Genomic DNA, 14,927 nt, shown 5'->3' with positions numbered 1-14,927 from the left:
CCCTCTCCCTCTGCCTCTGCTCCCACCTCTATCTCTCTCCCTCTCTTAAAAAAAAATAATAAATAAATAAATAAATAAAGGACTATCTTCCTTGCCCTGTGGACAAACTATCAATTGCACATTTTAAACTAAAATATTATCAGGCACTTTAAAAGCTGTCACTGGATTCAATTTGTAAAATTGTTAAAATTATTTAACATTTTAAAATTATTTAAAATTGTTAAAATTATTTAAAAATTTAAAAATAAATTTTTCCATTTCTCCTATGTACATTTTACAAGCTAAACAAAAATTGTTTTAATCTAAATTTGTGATGGCAAGTGAAAAATCAAAGATAGAAATTTCCCAAGTACAGTTACACTGTTTTTATTTCATGACTTTTCCTTAGAACTTCAGTATTTTATACATGACCTAGTGAATAAAATTCAACAAAAGAAGATGATACAGAATGTAGTTCCAAGAGAGATTTGTTCCAATACTCAGCAACTAGATGCTACATCAATGAAAGGATCAAAGATTCACAAATTTGCATTTTCACAGAATCTTGAGACTTTATTTATATATAGAGACAGAGGTTAGGATAGACAGAATATAATCTGGGAGCTGTTTTAGCCAACATTTAAGAATTAAATGTCACTCAGTGAGATGCAGACACTACAGCACAGCTTCCACCTTTATGTAACCTGATTTAACTACCATTTCTGGCCACCCTGTGTGTATATTTTAAAAACACAGAATGCTACTACAGCAAAGGTATTTAGATGTTATCAAATCCACCAAAAACTCAAAACCTATGACTTTAAGATCATTTTAGAGGTAACTAGTGTAACATTTTTGAACAGGTATATTATAAGAAACTCATACCGTTTTAATTTATCATTCAACTCTAATTTCATGAAGAACAAAAGTCCATCTGTTTCTAGTATGACTTTCATACTACTATCAGGCTTCCTGGCCTCTTTCTTGTTTTTAACAAAGCAAACATAATTATCAGTTCACACTGTTCAAAAGTGAATGGTAATTAAATAGAGGTTAGTACTTTTATGATTCATGATCAATTTTCTCCTTACCCTTTTACAGCCAGTGATGATTCCTAATTTCGGAGATGGCATACTTTTTGCAGAGAGATGTGTTTGCCTAAAACAAATGGACTCAAAGTTAATTGTTAAACAACTTAAAGTGGACGTGACTTATATATCTAAACCCTGCGTTTCCAATAAAAGAGATGCAGATCAAGATAATCTAGGTAATTTAGCATCAATATGTAATATCATGTGGAGGAGAGATATCTTCATTCCCACTCAGTCCAGAGCTTCAGTCCATGTTTGTGGGCAGTACAAGATAGGGTGTCCTGCAGACAAGCAGTGAGAAGATACATTTTGAATTCTCATCACAATTATTAAAAAAAAAAAAGTGTACAAGATAACAGATTACAGATCACCTAATCTACATTTATTAATATCTTAAGGGATATATTTTGCAGTTAATATAAATATGTGGTCCAGCATTCTTGATTCCAAATAATTTTGAAATAATTTTTCATCGGTTATAGCAATGTGCCTGCCTTCTTGTAGGATTCTGACTCATTTTCTAGATTATCACCAATGTTTCACCCATAGCAGTTCTTAAACTCTCATCCTGATATCTGAGTGGGAAATGCTATTATAATTACTGCTGTTAGCTTGAGTAAAAGTGAATGTGAGTGCAGTCCATGATAGATTTATTGTGATTGAAACATGTAATATATCCTTGGCCATATTTTCTCAGTTTGTCAAGTAATTGAAATTGTAAGTGATGAAAGGAAGAGATTTATGTATTTTCTAGTTGGAATCATGGAACAATAAAGACATAGAAACATGAAGTATAATAACTGAACGGTGAACTGTTTTGCTTCAAGTTGTTTTTTGATAGCAGTAACAATCTAAATATAAAAGGAAAACAATTCACCTAAATACTTTCAGTGGTCAGAGGTTTGATATTAAGTAAAATGTGTCTTTATATATGCTTTCTTCCCCTTTAATTATGGTTATTTAAAATAGATGTATAAAGTTTAAAATCTGAATAATCTGGCCAATGTTCTATGAGAAGTTAGTTACCCAGTTTAAGCAAAAACAATACCCATTTTTCACTTTAACCTTGTTTAACATCTTCCTTTCCCATACACCAATAACATTTAAAAAGAACTCAGTAAACAAAGTTAACTTTCTCCCTTTCCATACCATTTATAAATGTTGAGATTATCGCTAACTGCTTAAAGCTTCATTGTCCACATTTATAGAATCCATAAATTATTACATAATTCAGACTATATTGAAGAATATAAAAAATAATGTGAAATGCCCCAGTGTTGTACATAGTTCAAAGCCACATATTAGCTTCCTTTTCCTTTTTCAAGTTAACAGTCTCTGAGATTGCCATGTACACATCTGTCACCAAGTCAACATGGAAAAAATCTAAACAAAACAAAAAATCAAAATGTCACAATATATATTAATGGGGTTGACCATGATAAATTTCAGTTTGGAGCAATCTGTTAGTAAAAAGAAGTAAAAATTAATCTATAAAATTGTTTGTTGTTGGGGACTTTTTAATACTAATCACTGGCCTGTAATTTCCCTGCACCATAAAAATAAAATCAAATTATAATTTTATTTCTTTGGTTGCATTGTATAAATATTCTTCATTATGTATTAATTATGCTATTTAGATAATAATTGCTCTTATAGTTAGAGTTTCCACCATAAGTTCAGATTGTCTCCTAATGATATCAGAATATGGCTCATGATAGTTCCACTAATTCAATCAGATAAATCTAGTCCATTTTAGAATGACAAGTTTTTTGAATGTTAGAAAATTACTCATCATTGGGACATGCAATCATAAATTGGGTTATTCCTTCCTAAGAATATAATGGAAAATATAAAAGCACCAAAAAGAGACTCAATACATTTCACTGAAACTTAAAAATTTCATTAAGTTCAACTCAATTGTTTTTGTTCTCAAGTGGAATTCTGCTCATGAATAATGCACAATAAGACTATAGTTCATGAAATTATTTTGTGTAATCACATTATCTTATGCTGCTAGAGAAAATATGGTTTAAGGATGGAATTAAGTGGAATAAATTTAAATAGCATATAACCACCCCAAAGCACAGTTGGTGGAGCATTCTCGATTGAAAGTGGCATGGTTAATTCATGGATCATTAGATCTCAGTGGCTGTAAGATTGCCTTTAGGTGAAATCAGAGGAGCTCCCTCCTGAGGTACTCACTCTGCTGATTCTTCTCCGGTATCTAAAGATAAAATAAAATGCAGAGATTTACAAACCAAATATTCAAGCATATTTTAGGTTAATTCTCAAAAATTAATTTGAAAATTTCAACATATCTTAGAACACTTTACATATTTGCAAGGGGAGTAGAACTTAAATATCCATTGAACCATCAGGGATGTAAGAAGTGGATTTTAAGAAAGAGAGAGACAGAGAGAGAAAGAAAGAAAAAGAAAAAGAAAAGGAAGAAAGGAAGGAAAAAATTAAGTATTTTGAAATTCTTACGAAAACAGATATACATTTTAACTCCTAGGAGTCACTTATTTTATACCAATGCTGGACGAAAGTTGATTCAGAAGAGCAGAATATAACATATGACAACACAAGAATTAATAGGTCTTTGAAACTCTAAGAAATTATATTCCCAGAGGCATTTCTGAACAGATCTTCATCAAATGCCTTTGTGTTGCTCTCCATGGTATTGACTCGGGTGCCTGTGGGCAATTTCTAGATCTAACTTTACTTTTCATGTTTGTGTCGGCTTGTGTCAAGCACTTTCTCAGGAGGCTCCATAATGCTCTAGTCAGAAAGAGCAATTCAGAAACTCTGCCTGACTTGCACTCATCTTGCTTTCTGAATTAAAATAATACAGCATGCTTAGCGAAATAAGTCAAGCAGAGAAAGACAACTATCATATGATCTCCCTGATTTGAGGAAGTGGTGATGCAACATGGGGGCTTAAGTGGGTAGAATAAGAATCAATGAAACAAGATGGAATTGGGAGCGAGACAAACCATAAGTGACTCTTAATCTCACAAAACAAACTGAGGGTTGCTGGGGGGAGGGGGTTTGGGAGAAGGGGGTGGGATTATGGACATTGGGGAGGGTGTGTGATTTGGTGAGTGCTGTGAAGTGTGTAAACCTGGTGATTCACAGACCTGTACCCCTGGGGATAAAAATATATGTTTATAAAAACTTAAAATAAATAAATAAATAAATAAATAAAATAATACAACATGGAATAGCATTAGGGTAGTGCTGGTTTAGAATTACTTCACTGAAAACATACATTTATTTGGGCAATTAAAATGACTGTTTGAGAGATACAGGTTCAGGTAGAAACCTAAATTGTGTTTCCAGGAAATCAAAGAGAAGCAGAGTTATACAGGTGAAAGGCTTTGAGTCTAATTCTCATTCAGGCCCTCTATGTAAAACAGAGATTGGAATTAGGGTTAATTGGATTGGTTGGGGTAACATGCAAATGAGCGTTTGGAGCTCCTTTATAAGTGAAGGATGCAATGATTCAGTTGTCATGGCAAGGAGGAAGTTAAGTCCAGGCTGGGGCTTGCAGTTCTCTGAAAGTTTCAGAAATCTTCATGGGTTCTCTAATGGGGCCATGCATAAATGATTTCTCACTTATGAACTCCTGATCCTATTAAAAAAAAAAAAAACTGTCCTAAGAAGGCTTGCTTGCTCCATTTTGGAAATTTTCTTTTATATAAGCCTCAGAAAATTCTGAAATGAGAATATACAAAAGAAACAAACACATGCAATACAGTTCAATATGCATCATTATCTCAAGTAACCTTTATGGGTAGAGTAGATAGAACAATAGAATAGTGACCCACCATCAAGACTGGAACCTGAGTTATTTATTGCTAGAGACTAACAGTGATGAAATAGATGGCTGAGAAATGGAGGACAGAAGAAAAGGAAAGATAAAAGAATAAATAATCCATTCTTAATACACGTGTTAGGGTAAAAATGTTATATCAGTAAGTGAGACTATAATAGAATTTGAGGAGATATCAGCACTCAATGCCCAGAAATTCTGTTTACCATTTGTCCTGACCCTATGTAAGTTCATTTGTACAGGTTATTTGGTTCAGCCAGAAAAGTAACACAGTGACGTTCAGGGAACAGATTTTCCATCATACATAAATCGATATATAAAAAATTTCCTTGGGACACCTGGGTGGCTCAGTGGGTTTGGCCTCTGCCTTCGGCTCAGGTCATGATCTCAGGGTCCTGGGATCGAGCCCCATGTAGGGCTCCCTGTTCAGTGCAGAGCCTGCTTCCCCCTCTCTCTTTGCCTGCCTCTCTGCCTACTTGTGATCTCTCTGCTAACTAAATAAATAAAATATTTTAAAAACTTTCCTTTATACATGTTAAACTTAAGGAGATCAATTTTTTATAGAATCTTATAGATGCAAAATAATAATAATAATGATAAATTTATCAAGACATTATTTTGTGTTTTAAGTTTATTGTATCATTTCATCTCACAATAGCGCATCCTATGAGTTAAGTAATGTTAGTTCTCTGGTTCCAATAAGAATACAGTCATCTAGAAGTTAAAAAGATTTGCCCATAGAGCTACTAAATGAGAATAAGGAAAAGAACTGTGTGCCTTCTATGAGTGAAAGGAGTTGGTTTTTATATATTTACTACTTGCCTCCAACTTGGAAAGTGTAGCAACCCTGAGGAAATAAGAGATTCTAGAACTTCAGAATGATGGATATCAGAACTCCTTGTTTTACTGGTTGTCCATTTCAACATAATGCGTGCTTTTAACCAAGCTTCATTCAGACCTTGTGTCAATACACAGAAATAGTTGGTCATAAGTCTACCAATAACACACACAAACATATCAGGATACACCTTAAAGATGTGTACAAGTACCTCATTTATCACCTCAATCCCGCATTTTTCTCAGTTCATATTAACTCCTCTTCTGAGAATCGATTTTGTTATATTTTTCTTCTTTTCTAATTCCCTTCTAAAACCATTTGTTTTATGGGTTGTATGAGCTTACTTCCAAAACTGAGATTTCAAGTATTTTTGAAGATATTAGGTATTGTTCTATAGGCTGGAAAGTGAGAACAGCTTACAAGTGGATAACTTATACAGGTTCAATATATTTTTGGTGGGCTTACTATATAATATTTTTATTTTTTTGCCAAAAAAATCTTACAGATTCTTGGGAAAAGAAAACAAATCAGAAAAAGATTTTGGATTTGTTGTGTAGCATTGTTTCTGATGGGTAGAGTATTTCCTTTGACCCATCCTGAAAACCCTCAAAACCCCACATACCACAAAGACAAAAATGATCACACATACAAGGACCAAGTATTGTGATTCTATAGTTTTAAAATAATCCAAATATTTTTTGGAAAATTAATAGGTTAAACCAGGTCAAACCAAACTATACTAAACAGACTTAATTTCCTATGAAATAGGCAGAATGTTTTCCCTTCATATTCCATAGGTTTTCATAGACCCATGAAGGAGAAAAAAAAAAAATAATTAGCTAGATTTGTAAAAAGTTTTAAGATCAGAAATGCCAAAAGAAACTTTTCTGACATGAAAGACAAGCACTATCTCATTTATGGTTTTACCTAGACTTCTCTTGGTTGTGGGGCAGAAGTAATTTAATTGAGAAAACTGTGTGTGGAGACAATACAATCATTCTGCTAAAAAAAAAAAAAAAAAAAAAAGGCAAGTGCTTTGGCAGAGAGAAACGTCTTCCCAAATGGGAACCAAAACACAGAACTGACTGGATTATGTGATTCAAAATACAAGAGATAAATGAAAAATAAACTAGTAGCACCTCCAAATGCAGAAAATAAGTAAAAGAAAAAGCAATAGGTGGCTGCGAGTCTGCCACTTTTCATTCATTCCCTAATAGCTACATGAAATATATGTTGAGTTTTTAACCTTTCTGACACTACATATTTTATTACTAATTCATTTTAATTCTTAATGTAAGGGGAATATCTGGATATGTGAGAATAAACTATAAAGTTAATAAAAAGAGAAGATAGATTAATAGACTTTAATTCATTAATTGTTTATTTCTTAATTTGTGTGGGTTCATTGCTTTAAAATGGATAAAAGAAAAATAAAGATATAGTGCATCTTTGACAGAGTTGTCTCAAACCAGGAAAACATAAGAAAAAATACTAATATGAGGCAGAGGATTATTTTAAATGGAGTAAATGTACAGTTTCATAACAACAAAAGAACAGAGAAAAATCAGAAATGCGTCTGGTCTATCTGTGAATTGGAAAAAAAACTTTTGGGAAAGAAAATATCAGGAGTGTAAGCTACATTTAAGACATGAACTCTAACGGTTAGTGGGGATCGCATTATAAGCAGGAAAGTTAGAAGAAACAGTCATAGAGCTGATAGACTTTAGAGTATGTTTGAAGAATGTGGAGTTGGGGGTAGTTGGTTGAAAGCATCCTAGCAAAGGGGAAAAAAAAAAAACGAAAAAAGGTAAAGAAAGAGGAAAGATATATAACGTGTTTCCAGTAGCCATATGTCCTAGCAAAATCATCACATGTGTTAGCCAAAGTACTGCTATAACTTTATAAAGTACAATATTATACATTTCATAGATATTAGAAAAATGAGAATGAATATATAATTAAAGTAAATAGCCAAGACCTAAATAATGAAAATGTACCTGAGTCAGAATCACCCAGTTCTCCCTGACCCCCCAACCTGTCATTGTAACACCATAATTTCTACCAATGTAATGCCTTCTGAGATTAGCAAATTTGGCCAGGACCAATTTTGATAAGCAAGAGAGAAGTTTGGATTTTATTCAAGGAAAATAGGGTTCCATCTATATTTTTGGAGAGGGCTGTACTATGATTAGGCATGCGTTTTAGAAAGACATTTCTAGCATTCCTCAAACCCATTCAACCACATCTGCCACTAGTGGGAAACTTTAGCATGCAGATTGCAACCTGAACTACAGAAACTTTCTTCTTTGTTTCTTAAAATGTTAGAGATCACTTAGTCCAACTCCCCAAAGAAAGCTATATATTTTCTACAACATCTCAAATAATAAATGCTCTGGGAACACAATGTAAAAAGTAAATAAAAATCATCATTACCTGAATTTCATCAGAAGTTATTATCAACAGTTATATGCCAATAAGCTTAGCAACCTAGATGAAATGGATGCATTCCTGGAAAAATATAAACTCCCAAAATTGAACCAGGAAGAAATCGACAACCTGAATAGACCGCTATCTAATAATGAGATTGAAACAGTGATCAAAAACCTACAAAAAACAAGAGCCCAGGACCTGATGGATTGCTTGGGAAATTTTACCAAACCTTCAAAGAAGAAATAACACCTATTCTCCTGAAGCTGTTTCAAAAAATTGAAGCAGAAGGAAAACTTCCAGACTCTTTTTATGAAGCCAACATTACCCTGATCCCCAAACCAGGCTAAGACCCTACCATAAGGAAGAATTTTAGACCAATATCACTGATGAATATGGATGCTAAGATTCTCAACAAGATCCTAGCCAACAGGATCCAAAGCACCTTAAAAAGATTATCGACCATGATCAGGTGGGATTCATCCCTGGGCTACAAGGATGGTTCAACATTCGCAAATCAATCAATGTGATACAACAAATTAATATGAGAAGAGAGAAGAACCACATGGTCCTCTCAAGTGATGCAGAAAAAGCATTTGACAAAATCCAGCATCCGTTCTTGATTAAAACGCTTCAAAGTATAGGGATAGAGGGAATACTCCTGAACCTCATCAAATCTATGAAAGATTTTATTTTTTTATTTGACACACTGAGTACATGCAAGGGGAGTGGCAGAGGGAGTAGCAGACTCCCTGCTGAGTAGAAAGTCCTATGCAGGGCTTGATCTCATAACCCTGAGATCATGACCTGAGCCAAGTGAGCCACTCTGGTGCCCCTACAGGAATTTTGAATGTGCCATTTTAGACCACACCTTCCCCATGGTGATTTTCATCTCCATGTTTCTCAGGGTATAGATGAGAGGATTCAGCGTGGGAGCAATAACAGTGTAAAACACAGAGACTTCCTTATCCTTGTTCTCACTCCCGGCAGGTAGAACATAAATATAGATACAAGGCACAAAGAATAAAATGCAACCATTACATGAGAGCTGCAGGTTGAAAGAGCTTTGCGCCTCCCTACAGAGGAATGTGTCCTAAGATTATATAATATGAGAATGTAAGAAGCCACCAGGACGAGAAAGACAGCAACCACCACCATTCCTGAGTTTGCAATCATTAAGATATTAACAACATGAATGTCTTTGCACACCAGTTTTAAGAGAGGCTTCACATCACATATGTAGTGATCGATCTGATTAGGACCACAGAAAGGTAAATGCAGTACACCAGCAGTAGAGTGACAGAGTGCCAAAAACCCACACCCCAGGCCATGAAGACCAACATGTTACACCTCCACCGGTTCATGAGGACCAAGTAGTGCAGGGGCTTGACAATGGCAACGTAGCGGTCTAAAGCCATGGACACCAAGATGAATATCTCCACACCCGCCAGCAAGTGGGCAGTGAAAAGCTGGGTCATACAGTTGTTATAGGAAATGTTTTTTCTTGCTGTGACCAAGTCCCTGATTAGCCTGGGGACCATCGTGGAGGTGTAGCCGAGATCCATGAGGGAAAGGTGACAGAGAAAATAGTACATTGTTTGTACAATTAGATGGCTGCAGGTGATCGTGAGTAAGATGATGAAGTTTCCCATTAAGATTACCAAATAACAAAGCAGGAAAAAGAAAAAGAACAGTAGCTCCATTTGCTTATTTCCCCATGGACCCATGAAGACAAATTCTGTGACATTGTTCTGATATTCCATGAGGTTGAGGTAATTCCAGAGACACCAGAGAAAATTAATTTATCTGAAATAATACAGAACATGACATTTCAATAGCTTTTTAAAGTGTAATATTTATATATTGAAAAAAAAATGTAGATTATAGAGACTTTGTTACAATCTTTAAAATCCTTTCAGATCGAGGGTGCCTGGGTGGCTCAGTCATTATGCATCTGCCTTCAGCTTAAGTCATGATCCCAGAGTCCTGGGATTGAGTCCCACATCTAGTTCCCCACTCAGTAGAAAGCCTGCTTCTCCCTCTCTCACTTGCCCTGCTTGTATTCCCTCTCTGGCTGGGTATCTATCAAATAAATAAAATTAAAAAAAAAATCCTTTCAGATCAAAAAATATTTCAAATTATATTTCAATTATATTTCAAATTATATTTCATAAAAGCATGTTTTATGTCTGAAACTATCATAAACATTTTACATGCAGTTAATTCATAGCAACCCAATGGTTACTATTGGGTTAATTCATACTAAATGGTTAATTCATAGCAACCCAATGGTTACTATTCAGATACTCACCTTACATATGGGGAAACTGAAAGATTGCTTCAGTTAATTCCACCAAATCATTAAGGTATTAAGTAGCAACCTAAGATATGAACCTGTATCAGATGCTATTTCCATTCTATTAATACTGATGCCACATTACCTACTGAACAATGGACTTGCAGCTGTTTTCCACCATCTTAGACGATAGGGTCTTACTCCATCTCTACCTACCATTAACTACCTATATGACTTTAAACAAGTCCCATCCCTTCTCAATGCTACATATCATTTATTTGTGTGTGTTGCATGTGGTTGTCATATTTCCTTTTTATTTCAATCTTTTAAATTCCTTTTCAGTGTTCCAGAATTCATCGTTTATGCACCATACCCAGTGCTCCATGCAATACATGGCCTCCATAATACCCACCAACTCTAGTTGATTGGCATATATTATAAAATTGGTTTCAGGTACAGAATCTAGTGATTCATTACTTATCATACAACATTCAGTGCTCATCACTAGTGTGCTCCTTAATACCAATTACCCATCCATCTAGATCATCTCCCTCCAACTTCCCTCCATCAGCCCTCATTTTGTTCTCAGTAGGAAGAAGTCTCTTATGGCTTGCTTCCTTCTCTCTCTTTTTTTCCCTTCCCCTATGTTCATCTGTTTTGTTTCTTAAATTCCACAAAGGAGTGAGATCATATGGTAATTGTCTTTTTCTGGCTGACTTATTTCACTTACCATAATACACTCTAGCTTCATCCACATTGTTACAAATGGCAAGATTTTATTATTTCTAATGACTAATATTCCACTGTACATAGAGGCCGCATCTTCTTTATCTATTCATCAGTTAATGGACATTTTGGAATTTATATATAATATCCCAATCACACAAAATTTTCCATATATCCATATCCAGTAGAACTTATGATATATTCTTGAAATAAGGACAAAACCAAGGCTCTGAATCTTAGCAGAGATTAATTTATAATTAGTTGATAATAGTTTCAGTGAGTCTTCTTTTTGACAGGTTTGGTCACGATTCAGAACGTGGGGAGGCAGGGTAAAAGGAACTGGGACAAAATCTGGAATCTGAATATAAGTTCCTCAGTCTATTATAGCAGCTTATTATTATATACAAACTTTCCCTTTTTTCTAATCATTTTAAAGACAAAATTTTGAGGTTGCTGTTTAAAATGCTTGAAGCACTGTGGAGACGTAGTTACCTTCTACTGACATATTGAAGAACCCAAGGTGATTCAAGAATGACCTGCATGTTTAACCATGCAGTTAAGCAGCATAGCCACTTAGATGCAGTAGACCTCAGAGCAGAGAGTGACTATGTTGAGCCATCACCTTTTACCTGTAAAAAAATGTGTGCCAAAGTGGACATAATTTGCCTAAAAGACTTAATGTCAATGAATTACTTTAATGGTGCCACTGAAGGAACAGTATGATGTAATGGACAGATTTCTAGTCTAATGATCATGAAGGTGAGCGTCCAAGCTCCTATGTCTTGTTACCTTTTTCTTGTTAGTATGGAGCAATTCATTCTCCCTGATCTTCTTTCTTCAGCTGATATTGGAACCAATCATACTGGATCTGTCTGTCCTGTTTCAAGGTCTAAATAAATAAAGTTCCTTTAGGAAATTAAACCATAGACACTTATCATTCTGATATAATTAAGTTTGAAGAAGAGTGCTTCCCAAAATGGAAAGAACAAGTTGTTGTATAAGAAGATAGTTATCAGTACTTACATCAGTTTGTTGGCTTTACCTATGGATTTTATGTTCTTCCACAATGGGATAGTTGAAGAACTCATGTTAGACATACATTGAATGCAAAGAAAAAAAAATGATGTTAGTATAAATTTGTTCTGGATTAATAAAACAAAGCTTAGCAATGTATTTATTTATGTATAAATTGAGACTATCAAAACTTAGCAGTTTTGGGCGCCTGGGTGGCTCAGTGGGTTAAGCCACTGCCTTCGGCTCAGGTCATGATCTCAGAGTCCTGGGATCGAGTCCCGCATCGGGCTCTCTGCTCAGCGGGGAGTCTGCTTCCTCCTCTCTCTCTGCCTGCCTCTCTGCCTACTTGTGATCTCTCTATGTCAAATAAATAAATAAAATCTTAAAAAAAATAAAAAAAATAAAAAAAATTAATTAAAATTAAAAAAACTGCTGTTTTTTTTTTAAGATTTTGTATGTCAAATAAATAAATAAAATCTTAAAAAAAATAAAAAAATAAAAAAAATTAAAATTAAAATTAAAAAAAACTGCTAAGTTTTTTTTTTTTTAAGATTTTATTTATTTATTTGACAGAGAGAGATCACAAGTAGGCAGAGAGGCAGGCAGAGAGAGAGGAGGAAGCAGACTCCCCGCTGAGCAGAGAGCCCCATGCAGGGCTTGATCCCAGGACCCCGGGATCATGACCTGAGCCGAAGGCAGAGGCTTAACCCACTGAACCACCCAGGCATCATGGAAGTTATTTATTTTTATTTATTTATTAGATTTTATTTATTTATTTGACAGAGAGAGATCACAAGTAGGCAGAGAGGCAGGCAGAGAGAGAGGAGGAAGCAGACTCCCCGCTGAGCAGAGAGCCCGATGCGGGACTCGATCCCAGGACTCTGAGATCATGACCTCACCCGAAGGCAGTGGCTTAACCCACTGAGCCACCCAGGCACCCCAAAACTTAGCAGTTTTGATAACTGTGGCAGACTATGATAAGTTAAAGGATATATATGAACTTACAGACAACTTTTAATAAAATTGTAGAACAAAACTGTATAACAAGTTCAAATCCTGAGTAAGACTAAACATCTCTCAACATTTGATCCAGTATTGCTCAGTTTACAGTTACTGAACATTAGTTGTGAAAACATAAGCCCATATAGAAAAAAAAAAAATGACTTTCTACAAAGTAGCAAAGCAGTGACCATAGAATTCTCTGGGAATGTTGCTTTATGCATAAATATCCTCTGTTCATATTTGAATCATTTTCTTTTTGGTCATTATTTAATTCATTAAATAAAAATCCTATTTCTCTTCTCTCCCTCTCTCTCTCTTACATACACACACAAATACACACACACACTGTATATATGTATGAACAGGGGTTTTGTAGTAAATATAGAGTTCACCTTTTTACATACTTTTTTTATTTAAAGAATTTCTCTCAAGAACATCTCCTTAGATTTTAAATCACTTGAGAAAAATTTATGAGGAATTCTTTGCATACACACTAACGTGGTTAACTACAGGTTAAAAGGAAAAGAAGTTTCATTAGCTTATTTGGAAATGGAAATTATGACTGAGGAGACGAGAATCTATGGTTAGTGTAAAAATCCATCAAGGACAATTTGACATGATTTTTCTGGCTTTTTAAAAATATTCATTCATTCATTCATTTATTTTAGAGAGAGGGAGAGAGAGAGAACAAGCAAGCAGAGGCAGGGGAAGGGGCAGAGGGAGAAGAGAAAGAGAATCTTAAGCAGACTCCACACTAAATGCAGAGCCTGCCCTGGAGCTTGATTTCAAGGCCCTGAAATTGTGACTTGAATAGAAAGTAAGAGTCAGATCCTGAACTGACTGAGCCACCCAGATGTCCTGATCCTTCTGGCTTTTTAAAACTATTTATTATATCCAGGGCACCTGGGTGGCTCAGTTCTTAAGCATCTGTCTTTGGCTCAGGTCATGATCCCAGAGTCCTGGGATTGAGCCCCATACTGGGCTCCCTCCCTGCTCAGTGGACAGCCTGCTCCTCCTTCTCCCACTCCCCCTGCTTGTGTCCCCTCTCTCGCTGTGTCTCTCTCTGTCAAATAAATACAATTAACTTTATCAATCTATAATAAAGAAAAATGTGAAATTGAAATTTATGGGCTCAGTTATGTGACACATTTACACTAAAATGTTTAAAATCCGAATGGGAAATTATAATATATTTTAGGCATTTAAGTATATTTAAGCATTTTAATAAATGCTTTTCATTTAGCAACCATTTTGTCTACATTATGACCTGATGAGGTATATTGTTGTACTATTGCCCCTGTTTTGCAAATAAGGAAATTTGAACCCAAGGTTACACAAGTATGAGGGGGCAGTGTGTATCTAAACCTTTTCAATGTTATTTGGAAGCTCATACTTTACTCATTTTGCTTAAATACCCTCTCATAAATAAAAGCTTTAAACCTTCCCTTTGCTCTCAAATTATCAAGATTTTATCATGAATATCCTGAATGACCTCTTTTGAAAATAACCAACAAGAAAATTTATTCCAGAAGAATTTAAACTTAAAGATAAGGATTCAATAAGATCGGATTTTTATGTAAAATAAATTGTTAAATATCCTAGTTATTTCCTCCCAATTTAAACATACATACTTATGTATATATACATACATTAATATATAAACATACATTACATTATACACATGCACACATACATACATAGTAATCAGGATGCTCACTT

At 34.8% G+C, this 14,927-nt stretch overlaps 1 long non-coding RNA gene and 1 pseudogene across 2 annotated transcripts in view; both read right to left on the bottom strand.

Annotated features, from left to right (window-relative positions):
- The window catches only part of LOC309873033, a 697,683-nt gene that overhangs the window by 250,074 nt on the left and 432,682 nt on the right, over nucleotides 1–14,927 (bottom strand). The gene's annotated exons all lie outside the window — the stretch shown is intronic.
- Nucleotides 9,006–9,933, bottom strand: LOC309872950 (olfactory receptor 4P4-like; annotated as a pseudogene). Its single transcript has one exon. The product of its transcript is annotated as an olfactory receptor 4P4-like (transcript).

Source organism: Mustela nivalis (genome assembly GCF_964662115.1).
Source record: "Mustela nivalis genome assembly, chromosome: 9".
In the NCBI taxonomy this organism is placed as follows: Eukaryota; Metazoa; Chordata; class Mammalia; order Carnivora; family Mustelidae; genus Mustela; species Mustela nivalis.
The sequence above is the reverse complement of the archived record's forward strand: the minus strand, read 5'-3'. Positions and strand labels throughout refer to the sequence as shown.